Genomic DNA, 17,699 nt, shown 5'->3' on the forward strand with positions numbered 1-17,699 from the left:
ATTGCACTTCCTATTTGATTTGGGTTCTCAAAAAAGAGTTAATAATAATAATTTAAAAAAAAATAATCTTTACAATTCCAATAAGGTCTTTAGGCACTTTCAGTGCTCGGGCCGTAATAATATGATGATTTCAGGGAGCGGGAGTGTATGCGCTCAGCCTGCTGATGTTTACACTCTCGCAGAGTCTCGCGTGTTCTCGCGAGACGTGGCGCGTGCTCCGGGGCGGTATTTATGGGCGGCAGTCTCCCCTCCGCAGTCATAACGGACTCGAGCGGAGCGGCTGTGCAGCTACAGCCGACGAAAGCGCTCCGTGCTCGGGCTGTACCCAACATTTCGTCTCGGTCCTCGGGTCCTGCGGGAATCGCTTCCACCCCCTCGGCCGAAGGCGCCGCGTTGCTTTGCGGGGCTCAACTCTTCCAGGCGGCGCCACATAAAGGGACTGATCCGCCTTTGCAAGTCGTCGTCTCCGGCGTGTCTCGTAGGAGTAGCCCGGTGAGATGAAAACACCACCTGATTTATTTCCAACGTGCCTTGTTTCCTCCGAATGTGTTCTCAGTTGGCTTGATGTGACTTGGTCACCGCGTGCAGGGATTGAAATCAGACTGCGTTTCACTGCTTTGTTACCAAGCGTCCTCTGCATCGCCGGTGCCCAAATGGAAACTGTTTATGTCGCGCATAACTCATGTCATATCGTCATATCGTCATATCGGTGCATCCGCGCCACGGGGACCACCGGGGGGGGGGGGGGGGTTACACGGTGCTGATGGGCCTGCTGCTCTCCAGCAGGGACCCAGTGGCGGGCCCTTCGCCATTTAACAGTCATGCAATCAGTGGTGTCCAAAACAAACAACAACAACAACAAAACAACAAAGAGCCAGCGGTTTGGACCTGCGTTGTAGAGCCCAGGCTGAATTACATGACTGGCTATGCCTCTGCACACATGTACACAACCTCTTCTAGGACGCTCCTGCAGGTTTGTGTGAATGCAGCTTTCAAAGTTTGTTTTCCTTTTTGTTCAATGTTTTAACTCAGCCGATATGTAAAGTTGTTCATGAGCTCTGAAATTGTGACTTTGAGGCCAAAAACCAGCTTGGAAATCAGTAGACCGGCATCCTTTATTGCAGTGAGGAAAAAAAGTGGTTAATCAAAGAAATATCATTAGCCAGAAATACTGGATTAAAAAAAAAAAAATGTTTTACCCCAACTTGTCTCACCCTTATATTTTTAACGTGAGAAAATTCAAGCATCAAATGGAGAAGAATATTTGACAGACCAAAAAAAACAACCAATAATGTCATTGAACAAATGTTTGCTTTTTGCATGATTTACATGATCCAAATATAGCAACCATGGGGTTAATCAGTTGTAAAATACGATTGATATTTATTACTCCTGACTTTCATTTGGAAAATTAAAAATCTGCAATTGAACCTCAGCTATTTAAAGGTCCCATATAATACAAAATTCACTTTATAATGCTTTCCTAACAATCCTAGCCTGTGTATGAGGCTCCAGAAGTGGAGAAAGTCTGTCCTGTCCCTCACTGACTTCCTCCACCTTGTAGTGAATGTGAGCTCATGCAGGCGATTCTCCGATTTTCCTCTCCATGACTGTGGGTTGATTAAGCCCTCGCTCTGGTTGTGGGCTACTAACTTTGACCCTCTCACAGGAAGATTAAAAGATGACTGATATACTGAATACATTCAGTGTAATATGTAAAAATGGAGCCGCTCTCCTTCCACTTGGCAGGAGCTAGCAGACCATCATTAAATGACATTGAGAGACATCATATCCTGGCTTAACCATTCTGAAACCTTCTGCTCCAGCTGCAGAGTGAAATTCTCTGCTCTGGGGTCAGATTGTGGTTGAATGCAGGGCTGAGCGACGTTGCCCAAAAGTCGTGTTATTTTCCCCCCAAAATGGCGATGTACGATATAAACTACGACAAAGCGACCCTTAAAACGAATGCTTCTGTCCAAAAACGCTATATCGTTGTAAACAATATTTTCTTTTTCAATTTGAAATGTAAGAAAATCTGGATGTATTAATTAAAATGTCTTGGGTAACCGTTGGTTCATGGTGCTGGAAAGTGGCGTCGTCTTCTCCTCCCTGGAGGACAGACACAGACGGCCTGTTCTCGGTAGAGCTGAAACTCAGGACGGAGGCTGAATTTGCAGAAATGCACTTTGAATACAATGTTGGAAAAACTGTAGAATATGGGCTCTCCATTCATATGTATGCGTTTCATGCACAAAGTCGTGAGTATTTGACCAAAAACCAACAAATAATGATGCAAGTGAGCAGGATTGCTTTTCATTATAAACATGTTTGCTTGCATATACATGTGTGTATATATGATGTGTGTGTGTATATAGCTACTTTTCTGTGGTATCCATGCAGCTTCTTTCCGGTTTGGTCCATTTGTGGAGGCAGTATAGAGAGTGTCTGTGCCCTGGAACCTCCTCCAGCTCTTCTGGGGCGACTCCGAGCCGCTCACAGATGTATGGCCGGACAGAGGGAAAACAAAAAAGACAATTTAAGCCAAAGAAACTTTCTGGACATAGTTAAATTTATGGAATTTGTGCAGTTTTGCCAACATGTGCACATAACATTTGGTGTGTGACTGTGACATACTGAGGTCTTGGGACTGAGGTATAGGAGACGCATAAGCAGTGTTGCCGCAGTTGCCTTGAAGAAAATCGGATTTCTAGTTACCGTATTTTCCGCACTATAAGGCACCTAAATACCTCAAATGTTCTCAAAAGCTGCCAGTGCGCCTTATAACCCGGTGCACCTTATATATGGAAGAATTGCTCTACTGGAGACAGCTGAACAACCAGAAGCTTTTATTTTGACAACTCTAACTTCTCAACCGGATCTTCAGAGCGGACGACACTCCACACAACACCTTCATCACTCATGGTTGCACACCAACGTTCTAACAAACCAAAATAAACTAGATGAAATAATGACTCCCTAAACTGGGGAACAAAAACACATAAACACAATCAACACAACACCAAGCCCAACAACAACCCACAATAACCTGCAACAACACAAAACATGAATTCCCATCATGCCATAAATGCAATTATTGGGGTTCTATTTGGTTTGTGGTGTTAGTAATAATTGTGTTGTGTTTTTGTTGCTTAGTTCATGTAGTTTAGTTTATTACCGGTAGTTGTAAGTTGTCAACCAGCAGTGAAGAAGGTTTTGTGTGTAGTGTCCTCCTGGCATAGGCTGCAGGTAGGACTATCAAAATAAAGTGCATGCACCTCTCTGGGTGTTAGAATCAGTGGAAAATGTAACCTAATGGCTTTGAGTTATAAAGGTTGTTGACCACTGGTCTATTCCATGTGTCTTATAATGCGGTGCGCCTTATATATGAACAAAGTTGTAAATTATGTCAATCAATGGAGGTGTGTCTTATAATCTGGTGCCTTATAGAGTGGAAAATATGGTACTCTTTAAAAAAGTTTAGTTTTGTTCTTTACTGATTAAAAGTAACTAAGTTGGATTACAAATTGGTTAATTTCAGCAGCTACCCGTGTCTCAAAAATAATAATAACCAGTATTTCCACAAAATCAGTTCTGATCCTTGCCTGACTGGTTCATATTTAACCTTTGACCTCCTGCTGGTCCATGTTTAACCTTTCCTTGTATTTTTATCTGAGTCATGGTTTTATCAGATTTTTACTATTACTGGTGTTTATGCAGTGACGTAGTTGTAGCCTGTTGTTGCACTATTTATTTATATTTTTGCACTACCTGCTCTGTGCGACCTTTTAATTTCCCCCCCTCAGGGACAAATGAAGTCTTTCATTCATTGATTGAAAAAAAAAAAGTTCGACACCTCTACAGTTGTGTTCTTGTTGCAATGATATGGTTTTGTGTTGACGTTTCTTGGTTCCAAGTCTTTTGTGTCACCTATAAACAATAATTTCATAATAAAGCGGTTTTGCAGACAAACGCGTCCTACTGGATGTTGCAATAGTAACGCCCAGTGACTTGGAGAAGTAACTTTATCTGATTACTGGTTTGGAAACAGTAACGTGTTAGATTACTAGTTACTAAAAAAAAAAAGTGGTCATATGAGAAATGTTGGACTCCCAGTTTTTTGGGATGAACACCCAAAACATCGATTTCACTCTAAAACCGTTCCCATGGCCGACCTGTTTTGTGGCAGTGTGAACGCTCTAAATCCGATTCCTTCCCACCAGACCCCGGCCTCCATCATGTCTGAGACTGACTCTGACATTGTGGTGCACGCGACTGCTTCTGACGTCACGAAGCCGTCGGGTCTGATCACGTTCACGTGGCCGTCTGATGGACATTGCATTTGAAATGTACTGGGAATGATCACGCAAACAATGCATGAATTGCAAAAATCAGAATTGGGCATCGAGACCTGCAGTGTGAACGGAGCATTTTAACATCTTTGATTACAGTTCAACCAGCCTTTTCCGTGGTTTGATGTGTGTTTAGCATATGAGAACAATTTTATTCTAATGGAGGGTTACTGTGGAGGGTGGAGGGTTACCGTGGAGGGTGGAAGGTTACCGTGGAGGGTGGAAGGTTACCGTGGAGGGTGGAAGGTTACCGTGGAGGGCGGAAGGTTACCGTGGAGGGCGGAAGGTTACCGTGGAGGGTGGGGGGTTACCGTGGAGGGTGGAAGGTTACCGTGGAGGGTTACCGTGGAGGGTGGAAGGTTACCGTGGAGGGTTACCGTGGAGGGTGGGGGGTTACCGTGGAGGGTGGAAGGTTACCGTGGAGGGTGGAAGGTTACCGTGGAGGGTTACCGTGGAGGGTGGGGGGTTACCGTGGAGAGTTACCGTGGAGGGTGGAGGGTTACCGTGGAGGGTTACCGTGGAGGGTGGAAGGTTACCGTGGAGGGTTACCGTGGAGGGTGGGGGGTTACCGTGGAGGGTGGAAGGTTACCGTGGAGGGTTACCGTGGAGGGTGGAAGGTTACCGTGGAGGGTTACCGTGGAGGGTGGAAGGTTACCGTGGAGGGTGGAAGGTTACCGTGGAGGGTTACCGTGGAGGGTGGGGGGTTACCGTGGAGAGTTACCGTGGAGGGTGGAGGGTTACCGTGGAGAGTTACCGTGGAGGGTGGAAGGTTACCGTGGAGGGTGGAGGGTTACCGTGGAGAGTTACCGTGGAGGGTGGGGGGTTACCGTGGAGGGTGGAGGGTTACCGTGGAGGGTTACCGTGGAGGGTGGAGGGTTACCGTGGAGAGTTACCGTGGAGGGTGGAAGGTTACCGTGGAGGGTGGAAGGTTACCGCGGAGGGTGGAGGGTTACCGTGGAGGGTGGAGGGTTGGTTACCGTGGAGGGTGGAGGGTTACCGCGGAGGGTGGAGGGTTACCGTGGAGGGTGGAGGGTTGGTTACCGTGGAGGGTGGAGGGTTACCGTGGAGGGTGGAAGGTTACCGTGGAGGGTGGAGGGTTGGTTACCGTGGAGGGTGGAGGGTTACCGTGGAGGGTGGAGGGTTACCGTGGAGGGTGGAAGGTTACCGTGGAGGGTGGAGGGTTACCGTGGAGGGTTACCTTGGAGGGTGGGGGGGAGACCTGCAGCAAAAAGCTACAGTGTGATACTCTCGTATTCACAATCTAATCTTTTTTATATTGCACAGAGAACAAGCTGCGATACATCGAGTATATATTTGATATAAGGCCCGGTCCTTGATGCACTACATATTGGTGCTCTCTGAAAAGCTCCACATGATTTATTGAAGTAATTTATTAGCAATACGATAATAAAAACGGTCTGATAAGTCTTTTAATAAAAAAAGTGGTGCAGTTGAGGGTAAATTCACACTGTGTCTTCAGTGAGTGTGCTCTTCTTATGACTGTCATTTTATTTGATTTATTAAAGTCTTCTTGCTGTGTTTGCTCCTCTTGGAGGATTTAGAAAGTAGATTCCTTCTCTGTAGTTCTCATCATTCATTGGCTGCCTCTGAAGTATTGTCTCGAGTCCTGCTGAGCGTTTGGCGTCCTCTGATAAGTGATGTGTACGACTGGTTGGTTAATGATGAAAAATCAGCTTCCATGTCACTTATTGATGCGTTGAAGGATCTGGAGTGTGAACACAGTGCAGGGATGTCCAACCTTCCGAGTACCACAGGCCTCCGACTTCAGCAGACTGTAAAATCTGATGGTTGTTGAAGAATGGAATTTTTTCAAATATGCTGAATTTGAACAGACTTGTCGCGATTCCAACGCCTGTTTGCTCCACAGGAACTTCCACCGTCTGTCTGGTTGGGCGTTGTAGCGCTGCTAGAATCACTGTGCATGCTTCTAGCAGCTACATTAGTGGATTAATAAGCTCCCGTGTGTTTGTGTGCTTTAAAAACAAAGTGCTCCTTTTTTCCACCTCGCCTCTGCTGCCGCAGCCCGCTGCAGCCTGGATTTATTGCTGCCCTCAGTCCTAAGAGTGAATGCAGATTTGGCAAAGGACAGGCCTGATGTACACTCTGAGAAATGACTGCCAATGTGGAATCAATGCTGCCGTTTTTTACGGGATTCACTCGTTAATTAAAACGTACACTTGCGTGCACACTGAGGATAATATCTTTAAGTGCTCTCTAAGTCAGCAGTTTACATCTCTGGGTTTTTTTTCCTTTTAGTATAAATGCAACCAAAAGTGCCAAAATCAATCGTGTGCAGAGCGTCGTAGCAAGACTATTTGTCAGTGCGTGTGGAAGATTGTCTGTCAGTTTAGGGGCATAGCGGTACACCAAAATCACCCTTCAGTTCGTACCTCGGTGCTGATAATCATGGTTTGGTTCTCAGTTAAGGATAAACATTTTAATTTTAATAAAAAAAACAAAACACTCATAACAGCTGTAAGAAACTCAATAAATAAATTTTTTTTAACAAATGTAAGAAATACTACTGAATTCTCTGTCAAATAAACTGAATTATGGATATATATATATATATATGTGTGCAGGTACAAAATTAACAATTCCAGCCTATTAAGCCCCGTCTCCACCGCACACAAGTGCCGGGGCGGAGCGGAGCGGAGCAGTTCGGAAGCACTAACCCCGACCGAAATTTTGGGTCGTGTCTCCACAGCAGAGAGGAGCATGAAAAGTGGGCGGGGCTTATGAGCTCCGCAGAAATGTGACATTATAACAGAAAAGAACGTCGTCAGATGTAGATCTTATGAATCCTCTGTTGTTGTTTAAATTCTCCACTTTGCACTGTTATTTTTTGCAGCGGAAAAAAAAAAGTAATTTTTTGCAGCAGTCATTTTTTGCAGCGGAGAGCTGCAGCGCAACTTCCGTGTTTGTTTTGAGAGAGCGAGTCGCTCGGCCGCTTGGCCAGCGACTTGCCTCGCACTCGAGCGCTCGGGTGTGGGGCAAGTGGCCGGAGCGTTCCCCCCGGTTGGTTGAGGCACAGACACGGGAGTCTGAGCTTTCTGCTCAAAACCCAGGAGGTTTTCCACTCCGGCGCCGCAGCGCAGCGCCGCGCCGCACAGCACAGCACAGCGCCGGAACACGGAGGCGCCGAACTCCGAGCTCCGAGCTACTTTTCATCGCTTCCGCGGTCTGTCCCCGCGATAAAGCGCCACTGACCGCGGCTGAACAGAACGCTGACCGCCTCTGGAAAGCGGAGCGGTCAGCGCCAGAGACGAAAGCTCCAGACTCCGGTGTCACGGACGCACATCAGCGCCACGGCCAGCGCTATGCTGCAAACAGAAAACTCCAACGCGATGCAAAGTCCCTCCCCCCGGTCTCCCCCTGCCTCAAGTCGCTCTTTCACAACAAACACTAAAGTTGAGCAGCCAAGAAAAGAAAATGAAAATAAAAATAACCAGAGCACAGCTGACCACACTGACAGCAGAGGATTCATCCAGCCAGCACATTAAAATATTGAGGGCGTGTGGTAAATCACTGACCAATCAGCAGACAGCAGCTCAAACTCAGACCCGTTCCATGGTCCTGGTACTCCAACGGATGGGTAGCGGAAAAGCGGTCGCCTTTGGAGCGGTCTAGAGCGGTTTAGACTGCTTTACATGTCGTGAGACGCGAGCCGGAGCGGTTTAGACCGGTCTAGGCTGGTACTTTCTGTGCGGTGGAGACGGGGCTTTAGTCTGCTGTAACGTTAACGCAGATAATTTTTCCAGTGTAAATTCAAAAACACTGCTGCAAATGGTAAAGATCAGTGGAAAATATGTTTCCCAAGGAATGTTTGTCAAAGCAAACAAGAATCTGCAAAGGTTGCCTCAAAGTTTTTGTTTCTGCAATTTAGCTTTCAAATTGTGTAAAAAAATAAATAAATAAATGAAAAGAATCTGTAATCTGTAATGTATTCAGCTGCAAGGGCTGAAAATGGACAAATCGGCAGTTCCGAGTCGAGTGGCTTCACAATCGGTCTTTTCACACATGACTTCTGTTCCACTTCTCTCCTGTGAGGATTCAGATCTGTAATGGCAGGTCTCACTTTGGACACAGATTCTGACTCAGAATCTAAAGCGTCACATAACTCCCTCAGGTCTGTGTCTCCTTTCAGCTCAATCAATTTGATTAAGGCTTGAACAATATGGCTCTCATAAATTCTGATAACATATCAGCTGATTTTTAATCTTTTAATGAAAAAAGATGAAATGCCTACCTTAATGCCTTTCATTATAGTTCTAAACACTTGTTCGACAGATGTTTAATTGGGGAAATGTCTACCATTTTAAGATCCCTTTATCAGGAATTGTGTGGAAGAAGCAGCATTTGAACATGAGAGAACTCAAAAATATCATACAAAAAGTTGGTAAATCTCTGGGAAATAAAATAATCATGCAAACTCTATAAATTGTGACATTTAGACTTGGATTTTGAAAAAAAGAGGCTATGTAGAGTTTAAGTCAGTGCTGTCAAACTAATTCTAGTTGAGGTCAGGACCAGTGAAATGACAGCAGATGAATGCACAAACATCCACAAAGCCAAAACGTTTTAATGCAAATAAATGGAATACATGCTTGAAAATATCTTAAGAACAATTAGAATGTCAACATTATGTCAGCTTTAAATGACGTCTCCTGGTAAGTGTAAGTGTCTGTGCCTATAAGTGTCTCTGTCAATGCTGCATTTACAGTCATTACACAGGCTGGACCGGATCTTCTGTAGACTGGCCCGGATCCTCTGTAGGCTGGACCGGATCCTCTGTAGACTGGACCGGATCCTCTGTAGACTGGACCGGATTCTCTGTAGGCTGGACCGGATCCTCTGTAGACTGGACCGGATTCTCTGTAGGCTGGACCGGATCCTCTGTAGGCTGGACCGGATCCTCTGTAGGCTGGACCGGATCCTCTGTAGGCTGGACCGGATCCTCTGTAGGCTGGACCGGATCCTCTGTAGACTGGACCGGATCCTCTGTAGGCTGGGCCGGACCCTCTGTAGGCCGGGCCGGATCCTCTGTAGGCCGGACCGGATCCTCTGTAGACTGGACCGGATCCTCTGTAGGCTGGGCCGGACCCTCTGTAGGCCGGACCGTATCCTCTGTAGGCCGGACCGGATCCTCTGTAGACTGGACCGGATCCTCTGTAGGCTGGGCCGGACCCTCTGTAGGTGAGCCGGATCCTCTGTAGACTGGACCGGATCCTCTGTAAGCTGGGCCGGACCCTCTGTAGGCTGGACCGGATCCTCTGTAGGCTGGACCGGACCCTCTGTAGGCTGGACCGGACCCTCTGTAGGCTGGACCGGATCCTCTGTAGACTGGGCCGGATCCTCTGTAGGCTGGGCCGGACCCTCTGTAGGTGAGCCGGATCCTCTGTAAGCTGGGCCGGACCCTCTGTAGGCTGGACCGGATCCTCTGTAGGCTGGACCGGATCCTCTGTAGGCTGGGCCGGATCCTCTGTAGGCTGGATCCTCTGTAGGCTGGATCCTCTGTAGGCTGGACCCTCTGTAGGCTGGACCCTCTGTAGGTGGACCCTCTGTAGGCTGGACCCTCTGTAGGTTGGACCCTCTGTAGACTGGACCTGCTGGTGTCCCGGTCACAGGCCGTGTGTTTGAACACATCTTTAGGCTCACCTCACATGACCTGACAAAGTCACCGTATCTAAAGGTCGGGAGTCTCACTGAGGCAGATTGTGGCTCATAAAAATCAATGACGTATGAGATCAAACATGAAGGACTTGGAATTGACTCCGAGCATTAATGCGTCTATAATGAAGTACAGCTTTTGCTTAATACTCACCTGACTGGGTTCGTGTGTCTGTGTTGGCCATTCAAAGTGTTTTTCTGAGGCAGAGCTGAACACAATGACACAGACATTCAGGACACTGGTGGAGGTTCTGTATTGTATTTTTCAATATTGACTTTAAGGAAAACCTCGGCCCGAGTTGACATCAGCATCGATTGGCCAACTTTGGGCAGATTGCTGAGGATTCTCCAATGGCTCGAATTGACCAACTCAATCAGCGGGTCGACTTATTGGTTGGACCGTAAAAATAAGCTAAATGGTTCCAGATGTTAGTGACATTAGAGATGTTTAGAAAATGCGATGAGCCTGGTTACACGGCGGTTGAATTGGCGTGAAGGCCAGAAGAAGAGATTGTTACCGTCTGGAGAGCAAAGTGGTGAGGAAGATTACCTAGAAGTCGACTGGATTTCTTGCTTCAGCCCATCTCCTTGGTGAAGTGCTGGGTTGTCCTCATCTTCTAAAGCTCGAGGATCCGTGGTATGTCCTGCCTCCTCAACATTACTTTTCAGAATGCGCCTCACCAAGACTCTACGTGACAGCGTATGGAGTCACTAGAAAAGGAAGTGATCGTTAGTTTGACTGGATTTCTGGCTCCGTCTGTCCCATGTCATTGCTCAGCCTCGCAGCTTATTGGGTGTCTTTTTCAATTTCTTCATGCGTTTTTCAACTTGTAGTTGTTTTTTAATGTGTTGTTGCGGTTTGTACTTCAGGGCCACCGTAGAATTCAGATATTCTGAATTGGTTGTTTTGGATTCAGTTTTGTACCGACTTTTGGTTCTAAGCCAACCGGTTTTGTTTTTAACTGAATACTGTTAATATTGTAGGTAATTATAGTTTACATTTTAATTATATCAGTTTAAGTGGATCTGAGATGATGCATAATCTTTTTTACAGGAATGATTGGGTTTTGTTTGGTGATGGAATAAAGTTAAACTCTTGGTTCATTCTGAAAAGACTGTATTCATTCTATAAGTGAGTTTTACAATAATTCTAGTGAAGCAAAGCTTCTATCGATGAAGCATTTAGCTTTAGATAGTTTAGTTGCTACTATTATATTGTACAAGTATATTCATAATACAGCAATGCAAGTATCGGTATCGGCTGATAGTCAAATTTGAAAAATGGTCTCGCATCGGGTGTGTAAGTTTACATTCATACATGCATATAGTCAATAATAGAATCATCTGTCAGAACTGTATGTAATGAAAATGTATAATAACTACCATCACTTTTAATAGGCTGTGTTGCAGGTTTGTGTAATATTTTTTATTGACATAAAATTTCTCTGGTTTGGTTGTTGATGGAACTGTGAGGCGTGACTTGGCAGCTCATCTGGGTTTTAAAATATATTCATTTGATGTGTGCGCAGGTGAAGTGGCTTTAATCGCTGAGAGGAGGACATGCATTACATCGTGTGGTGATAAAAATACTTCAGTGGAGGAAGAGTGGCTCCTCTTCTTACTCACCGGGGAGCTGATCAGTAAAATGATGGAAGAATAAACCTTTATTACCGTATTTTCCGCACTATAAGGCACCAGATTATAAGGTGCACCTACATTGATTGACATAATTTACAACTTTGTTCATATATAAGGCGCACCACATTATAAGGCACATGGAATAGACCAGTGGTAAACAACCTTTATATCTCAAAGCCATTAGGTTGCATTTTCCACTGATTCCAACACCCAGAGCACTTTATTTTGATAGTCCTACCTGCAGCCTATGCCAGGAGGACACTACACACAAAACCTTCTTCACTGCTGGTTGACAACTTACAACTACCGGTAATAAACTAAACTACATGAACTAAGCAACAAAAACACAACACAACACAATTATTACCGACACCACAAACCAAATAGAACCCCCAATAATTGCATTTAAAACACCACAAACAGAAACTCCCATAATGCATTGCAGCTATCGGCTGCACTGAGGAGCTCAGGATGCAAGGCATGATGGGAATTCATGTTTTGTGTTGTTGGAGGTTATTGTGGGTTGTTGTTGGGCTTGGTGTTGTGTTGATTGTGTTGATGTGTTTTTGTTCCCCAGTTTAGGGAGTCATTATTTCATCTAGTTTATTTTGGTTTGTTAGAATGTTGGTGTGCAACCATGAGTGATGAAGGTGTTGTGTGGAGTGTCGTCCGCTCTGAACATCCGGTTGAGAAGTTAGAGTTGTCAAAATAAAAGCTTCTGGTTGTTCAGCTGTCAAATAGCAGTCTGGAGTAGAGCAATTCTTCCATATATAAGGCGCACTGGGTTATAAGGCGCACTGGCAGCTTTTGAGAAAATTAGAGGTATTTAGGTTCCTTATAGGGAGGAAAATACGGTACTCATGACTGTAAACTTGTTTCCCCCCCCCCTCGGTTTCCGTGCAAAAATTGCAGTACATCCTGAAAAGGTTCCTTTCCTTTTTCTCCATCTGAACTTTCTTGAGCCTGTGATCATAAACCCTCTTTGTTTCTTGTCGGTGTGCTTTACAGATTGCAGCAATGATCCCTCACTGGAAACTGACCCTGACAGCTTTGATGCTAATGCTGCTGCAAACAGTTGGTCACTGACACACCGCTCATCTCACAAAGTCCCCATTGCTGACCTTGTCGGTGTGTAACTTTGTTAGCTTGTACAATATTAATTCATTGGACAATATAAGCGATTCACTTTATTACAGCAGACCATTTCGGTCAGAGCTTCCTCACTGCTTTTTTCTTTTTTCAGTTTGTTTTGCATTGAATTATAAAAGATGTTGGCACAGTTGTCTTGCTACTCCATTGTAAAGTAACAAAGTCTTTAGGGTTTTATATACTACTTGCTTTTGAAAGTAACAAAGTTAAATAACAAGTTCCTTTTACTGGGGGGGGGGGGGGGTTCCTGCTAATATCTTTAAAGATGGGACAGTTGCACAAATAATGTAGGATCTCTGCAGTTGTTGTTGCAATGTTGAGGTTTAATCATGACGCGTTTGTTCCGATTATTTGTTATTTTCTGGTTCTGTTCAGTCGTAACGCCGCTGTGCTGATGAGCAACCTGTCTTCCTTTCCAATGTCCTGCAGGACACAACAACAGTAACACACAGTGACTTGATTACGAAAGTTTAATCTAATTACTAGTTTGTAAATAATAATGCCTCAGATTACTGGTCATATGAGAGTTACTGCCATCAGTGATTATAAACCTCATTATTTCACATACAGCCCTAGTGGAGCTAAACTAACTTTGAAACATGCTTCAGTGGTCCGTTTCTTTTTTTACAGGTTTTTATTTAATGTCCAACAGAAATGCTTAAATGCTCGTCTCACGAGCAGCGGAGCTCTCCAGGGGGGCAACGTAAATAAACGACACTTGACTGCAGATTTGACTGTTACAACCTGTATATTGATTGGCCAGTTGAAAACTGCTTTTTAAAGGCTGAATGTGAAAATAAAAAAAAATAAATCAATAAAAAAATAATTTAGTCATGGGCGTGTAGAATCGGTGGCAGAGTTTGCACCCGGGCTCAGAACCATGAATTTGGTACGGAAATTGTTTGAGAGATCCATCCAGTTGGTTAGAGGTAAGTTATTATTTTTAAAACAATTATTGGTGCGATTATTTAATATACCATATTTTCCTCCCTATAAGGCAGCTAAATACCTCCAATTTTCTCAAAAGCTGCCAGTGCACCTTATAACCCGGAGCACCTTATATATGGAAGAATTGCTCTACTCCAGACTGCTATTTGACAGCTGAACAACCAGAAGCTTTTATTTTGACAACTTTAACTTCTCAACCGGATGTTCAGAGCGGACGACACTCCACACAACACCTTCATCACTCATGGTTGCACACCAACATTCTAACAAACCAAAATAAACTAGATGAAATAATGACTCCCTAAACTGGGGAACAAAAACACATAAACACAATCAACACAACACCAAGCCCAACAACAACCCACAATAACCTCCAACAACACAAAACATGAATTCCCATCATGCCTTGCAGCGACCACCTCTGTGCAAATGCTTAAAGGAGCCGATAGCTGCAATGAATTATGGGAGTTTCTGTTTGTGGTGTTTTAAATGCAATTATTGGGGGTTCTATTAGGTTTGTGGTGTCGGTAATAATTGTGTTGTGTTGTGTTTTTGTTGCTTAGTTCATGTAGTTTAGTTTATTACTGGTAGTTGTAAGTTGTCAACCAGCAGTGAAGAAGGTTTTGTGTGTAGTGTCCTCCTGGCATAGGCTGCAGGTAGGACTATCAAAATAAAGTGTGTGCACCTCTCTGGGTGTTAGAATCAGTGGAAAATGTAATCTAATGGCTTTGAGCTATAAAGGTTGCTGACTACTGGTCTATTCCATGAGCCTTAAACTCCGGTGTGCCTTATAGTGTGTAAAATACGGTAATAGTGGACTATTCTAACGTTGCCTTGGCTCCATTAGTTGACATTCATTGGTGGACTAACTTTAGTGTCGTGAATCATGATGCTCGGCTAGAAAACCGTCAGCTCAATCACGCTGTGGTAGTTTCTCAGTGAAACACATTATTAGACTAACGCTAATCATGAATTGTCAAACGTGACGTTGAACAGACGCGTCTAATGTTACTACAATCTGCTTGCTACCGTAGCTAGCAGCTCTACACTTTGGTGGTGCTTGTGGCGAGATAGCCGTGTTCTGCTAGCTGTAAGTTAGCCACCGTCACCATTCATGCCAGCATTATATGCTATTTCTAGCTAACGTTAGCTAAACACAGCTGTTTAGCCACCAGCTACTAACAGTAGCCAAACACAGTTAGCTAGCACCACCGAGGTGCGCAGAGCTCAAGCTCACGTTGCACAACTGAAAGTAAATGAATTTATCAAACGTTGGCGACGGGAACGTTCCTTCCTTCTGTTCTCCGGCGGTACAAGTAACAACGGGACGCCTCCGCTTCAAACGCTCCACCAGGAAGTTGTGCTGGTGTGACGTGCTAGCTGCATCGTCAAAGACTGCAAATAACTCTCCCTTTACGCTTCTGGCTGCTTTAAAGTCTCCAAACACCTTCGAGGTGGAGCGGCGGCTTGCTGCTGAGCCTGAGAGCTGGTTGGAGATCAGTCTCCTCCTCCATGCTGCTTGGTTCTGGTCACTCAGTGTGTGTGGCGAGTGGGCGTGGCAGCACGGCGACTTACGGGTTTGACGTCGATGGTTTTTATAACCGAGTAGTCGACGTTGACGCGTCGCTACAGGCCTCAAGGTGGGTATAAAACAGCTGCTTGTATTAGAAGAGAAACAACCATTTAGACCAGGGGTCGGCAACCTTTAATGCTCAAAGAGCCGTTTGGTCCCGTTTCCCACTGAACACAACACCCAGAGAGCCACACACATTTTATTTTGACAGTCCCACAGGAAGACCATGCCAGGAGGACACGACACACAAAACCTTCTTCACTGCTGGTTGACGACTTGCAACTAATAAACTAAACTACATGAACTAAGCAGCAACAACACAATTATTACCAACACTACAAACCTAACATAACCCCCAATAATTACATTTAAAACACCACAAACAGAAACTCCCATAATGCATTGCAGCCATCAGCTCCTTTATTGCTACACATTATTAAAATGGAAGATAAATGTGGGAGATGTGGATTGTTAGAACCATGAGTGTGAGTGTTGTGTCTTTAATGTCCTGTAGTTGTTGTGTAATTCACTAGAATGTTCCGTCACTCTCAACAAGTCTGGAATGAACCTCCTGGAATTGTCGCAGTTTTACTGTGAAAGGTACAGGAAGCTCCCAGCTTCAGACACCAGTTGAGCCGCTGTCATGACCTGCAGCCCCAATTCTACGTTCTTCATCCATTATTGTTGTAATGGCGTTACATCGCTGCATCGTTCACGACCCTACATTGTACCACTCTTTGTAGAGGGACTGAGCTCTGGGTGGCTTTGCCTCCTTACGTCCCTCTCTGGGTGGCGCCTTGCCTCCTTACGTCCCTCTCTGGGTGGCTTTGCCTCCTTACGTCCCTCCGGGATGAACTGCAGTGGGACGGAGGCTCAAGGAGCCGCAGTGGAGGGACCAAAGAGTTGGGTTGCGACCCCTGGTATAGACCAACACAAATTGTTTTGTAACCACATACAAAAGATTTGTGAAAGTCACAGGCAGCAAAGTGACAGTATACAATGTGTTTGAAGGGACCTTATCTGACATTTGATTTTATATAAATTCAAAAATGTTTGTGTTTAATAAAAGGTACATCAGTAATGCTATTACTTTGGTCTCAATTCTTAATGTAAACATCAATATTTGTAATAATGCACCAAATTAGAGTGAGTCTCTACTATTTACAACTTTAGTTCTCAGAGATTCTTTCATATTCAAGTAAAACTGGTAGTGTGACTGAAATCTCCTTCACCCTTGTGAATTGAGTCAAATTGATTTGGGAAATCAATCGACATCCATCTCTGTAGTTGTCTTAGTTTGCCTTGGAACTTGGGATTACCCGGCCCAGTGCAGGGCTCTACTGTGATGGTGGAGACTTGCGGAGGTGGCGTATTTGCCACAATAAAAAAAAAAAAGATGTGAAGGAGTGGCAGCGAGGATTTACGTTTGTCTTCGAAGAGTGGGCAGGTCATTTTCCTAGAGCTCTGATTGGTCAAGAGGCTTTTATACTCGTTGATCTCTTAACCTCACCATAACCTGTCGGAGCAGGTTAGCGATTCAGTGTCCGAGGTGATTTATCCCGGTAGGAAGTTGACCAGTGTCGCAGTGCGTAAAAACCCTGGCTCGATTCCTGAAATTGTCTGGACAAGAGAGAACCTGCTTCGTGGTCTCTGGTGTGCCGTGTCTTATCTTGGAAATGACTGGGCTCATGGTGTGTTTAGTGAAGCAGCTTGAATTACTGACATACTTGGGCAGAATGCGGCAGTTTGGGGGACACTGTGTTCAAAGTGTCCACACATGATTTGGTCCAAATCAAAGTTGTCAATCAATTCTGCTTCAACGTCTGCTTGAAAGACATGATGTTCACTCAGTGCCTCATGGTGACATCATAGTGCCGTCCCAGGGTTTGGGGTTCGATCTCACACATGTTGAAGTGCATTTATGGAAGGAACTGAACCACTTCTGGACCACTTCTTTTAAAATGTTGGTCTATGTTGGATCATAATGTGACCGCAGACGGCTTTCCGTCAGGTACAAATAACCAGAATTGGAATTCAGCTTATATTTTTCTTCATTTCGTAAGAACATGTTATAAATGAACGACTCGGGTCAAATTCGTGTAAAATGAGAGAAAAGCATTTTCTAAAGGAAGTTGGTTGGGACGTTACGAAACGTTTTCTATGAATGGAACACCTTCTAAAAATGTCACATGGCACTTTGTAGTAATTCCAGAGGATTCAGTGGACGTGAAGGAGATTTAGTGATGTAATAAGAGCTGATGCACGCCGAGGAAAAGCGTCTCCAGGAGGAACTGAGTGGGACTCACAATGGGGTGGACAAGAATAGACTGTAAACTGAGAGTACGTAGCTC

The 17,699-nt window shown here is 44.8% G+C and overlaps 1 protein-coding gene across 2 annotated transcripts in view; it reads left to right on the forward strand.

The window, feature by feature from the left end:
* The first annotated feature begins 283 nt into the window (after positions 1-283).
* Positions 284-17,699, forward strand: part of ache (acetylcholinesterase (Yt blood group)) — a 53,438-nt gene continuing 36,022 nt past the window's right edge. The window contains exons 1-2 of one of the 2 annotated variants that reach the window (XM_080519262.1): positions 284-492; positions 12,687-12,806. The gene's annotated coding sequence lies outside the window, so the exon portion shown is untranslated. The remainder of the gene's footprint in view (positions 493-12,686; positions 12,807-17,699) is intronic. The other variant, XM_080519261.1, reaches the window with a different exon arrangement.

Source organism: Blennius ocellaris, assembly GCF_963422515.1.
Source record: "Blennius ocellaris genome assembly, chromosome: 23".
NCBI classification, from domain to species: Eukaryota; Metazoa; Chordata; class Actinopteri; order Blenniiformes; family Blenniidae; genus Blennius; species Blennius ocellaris.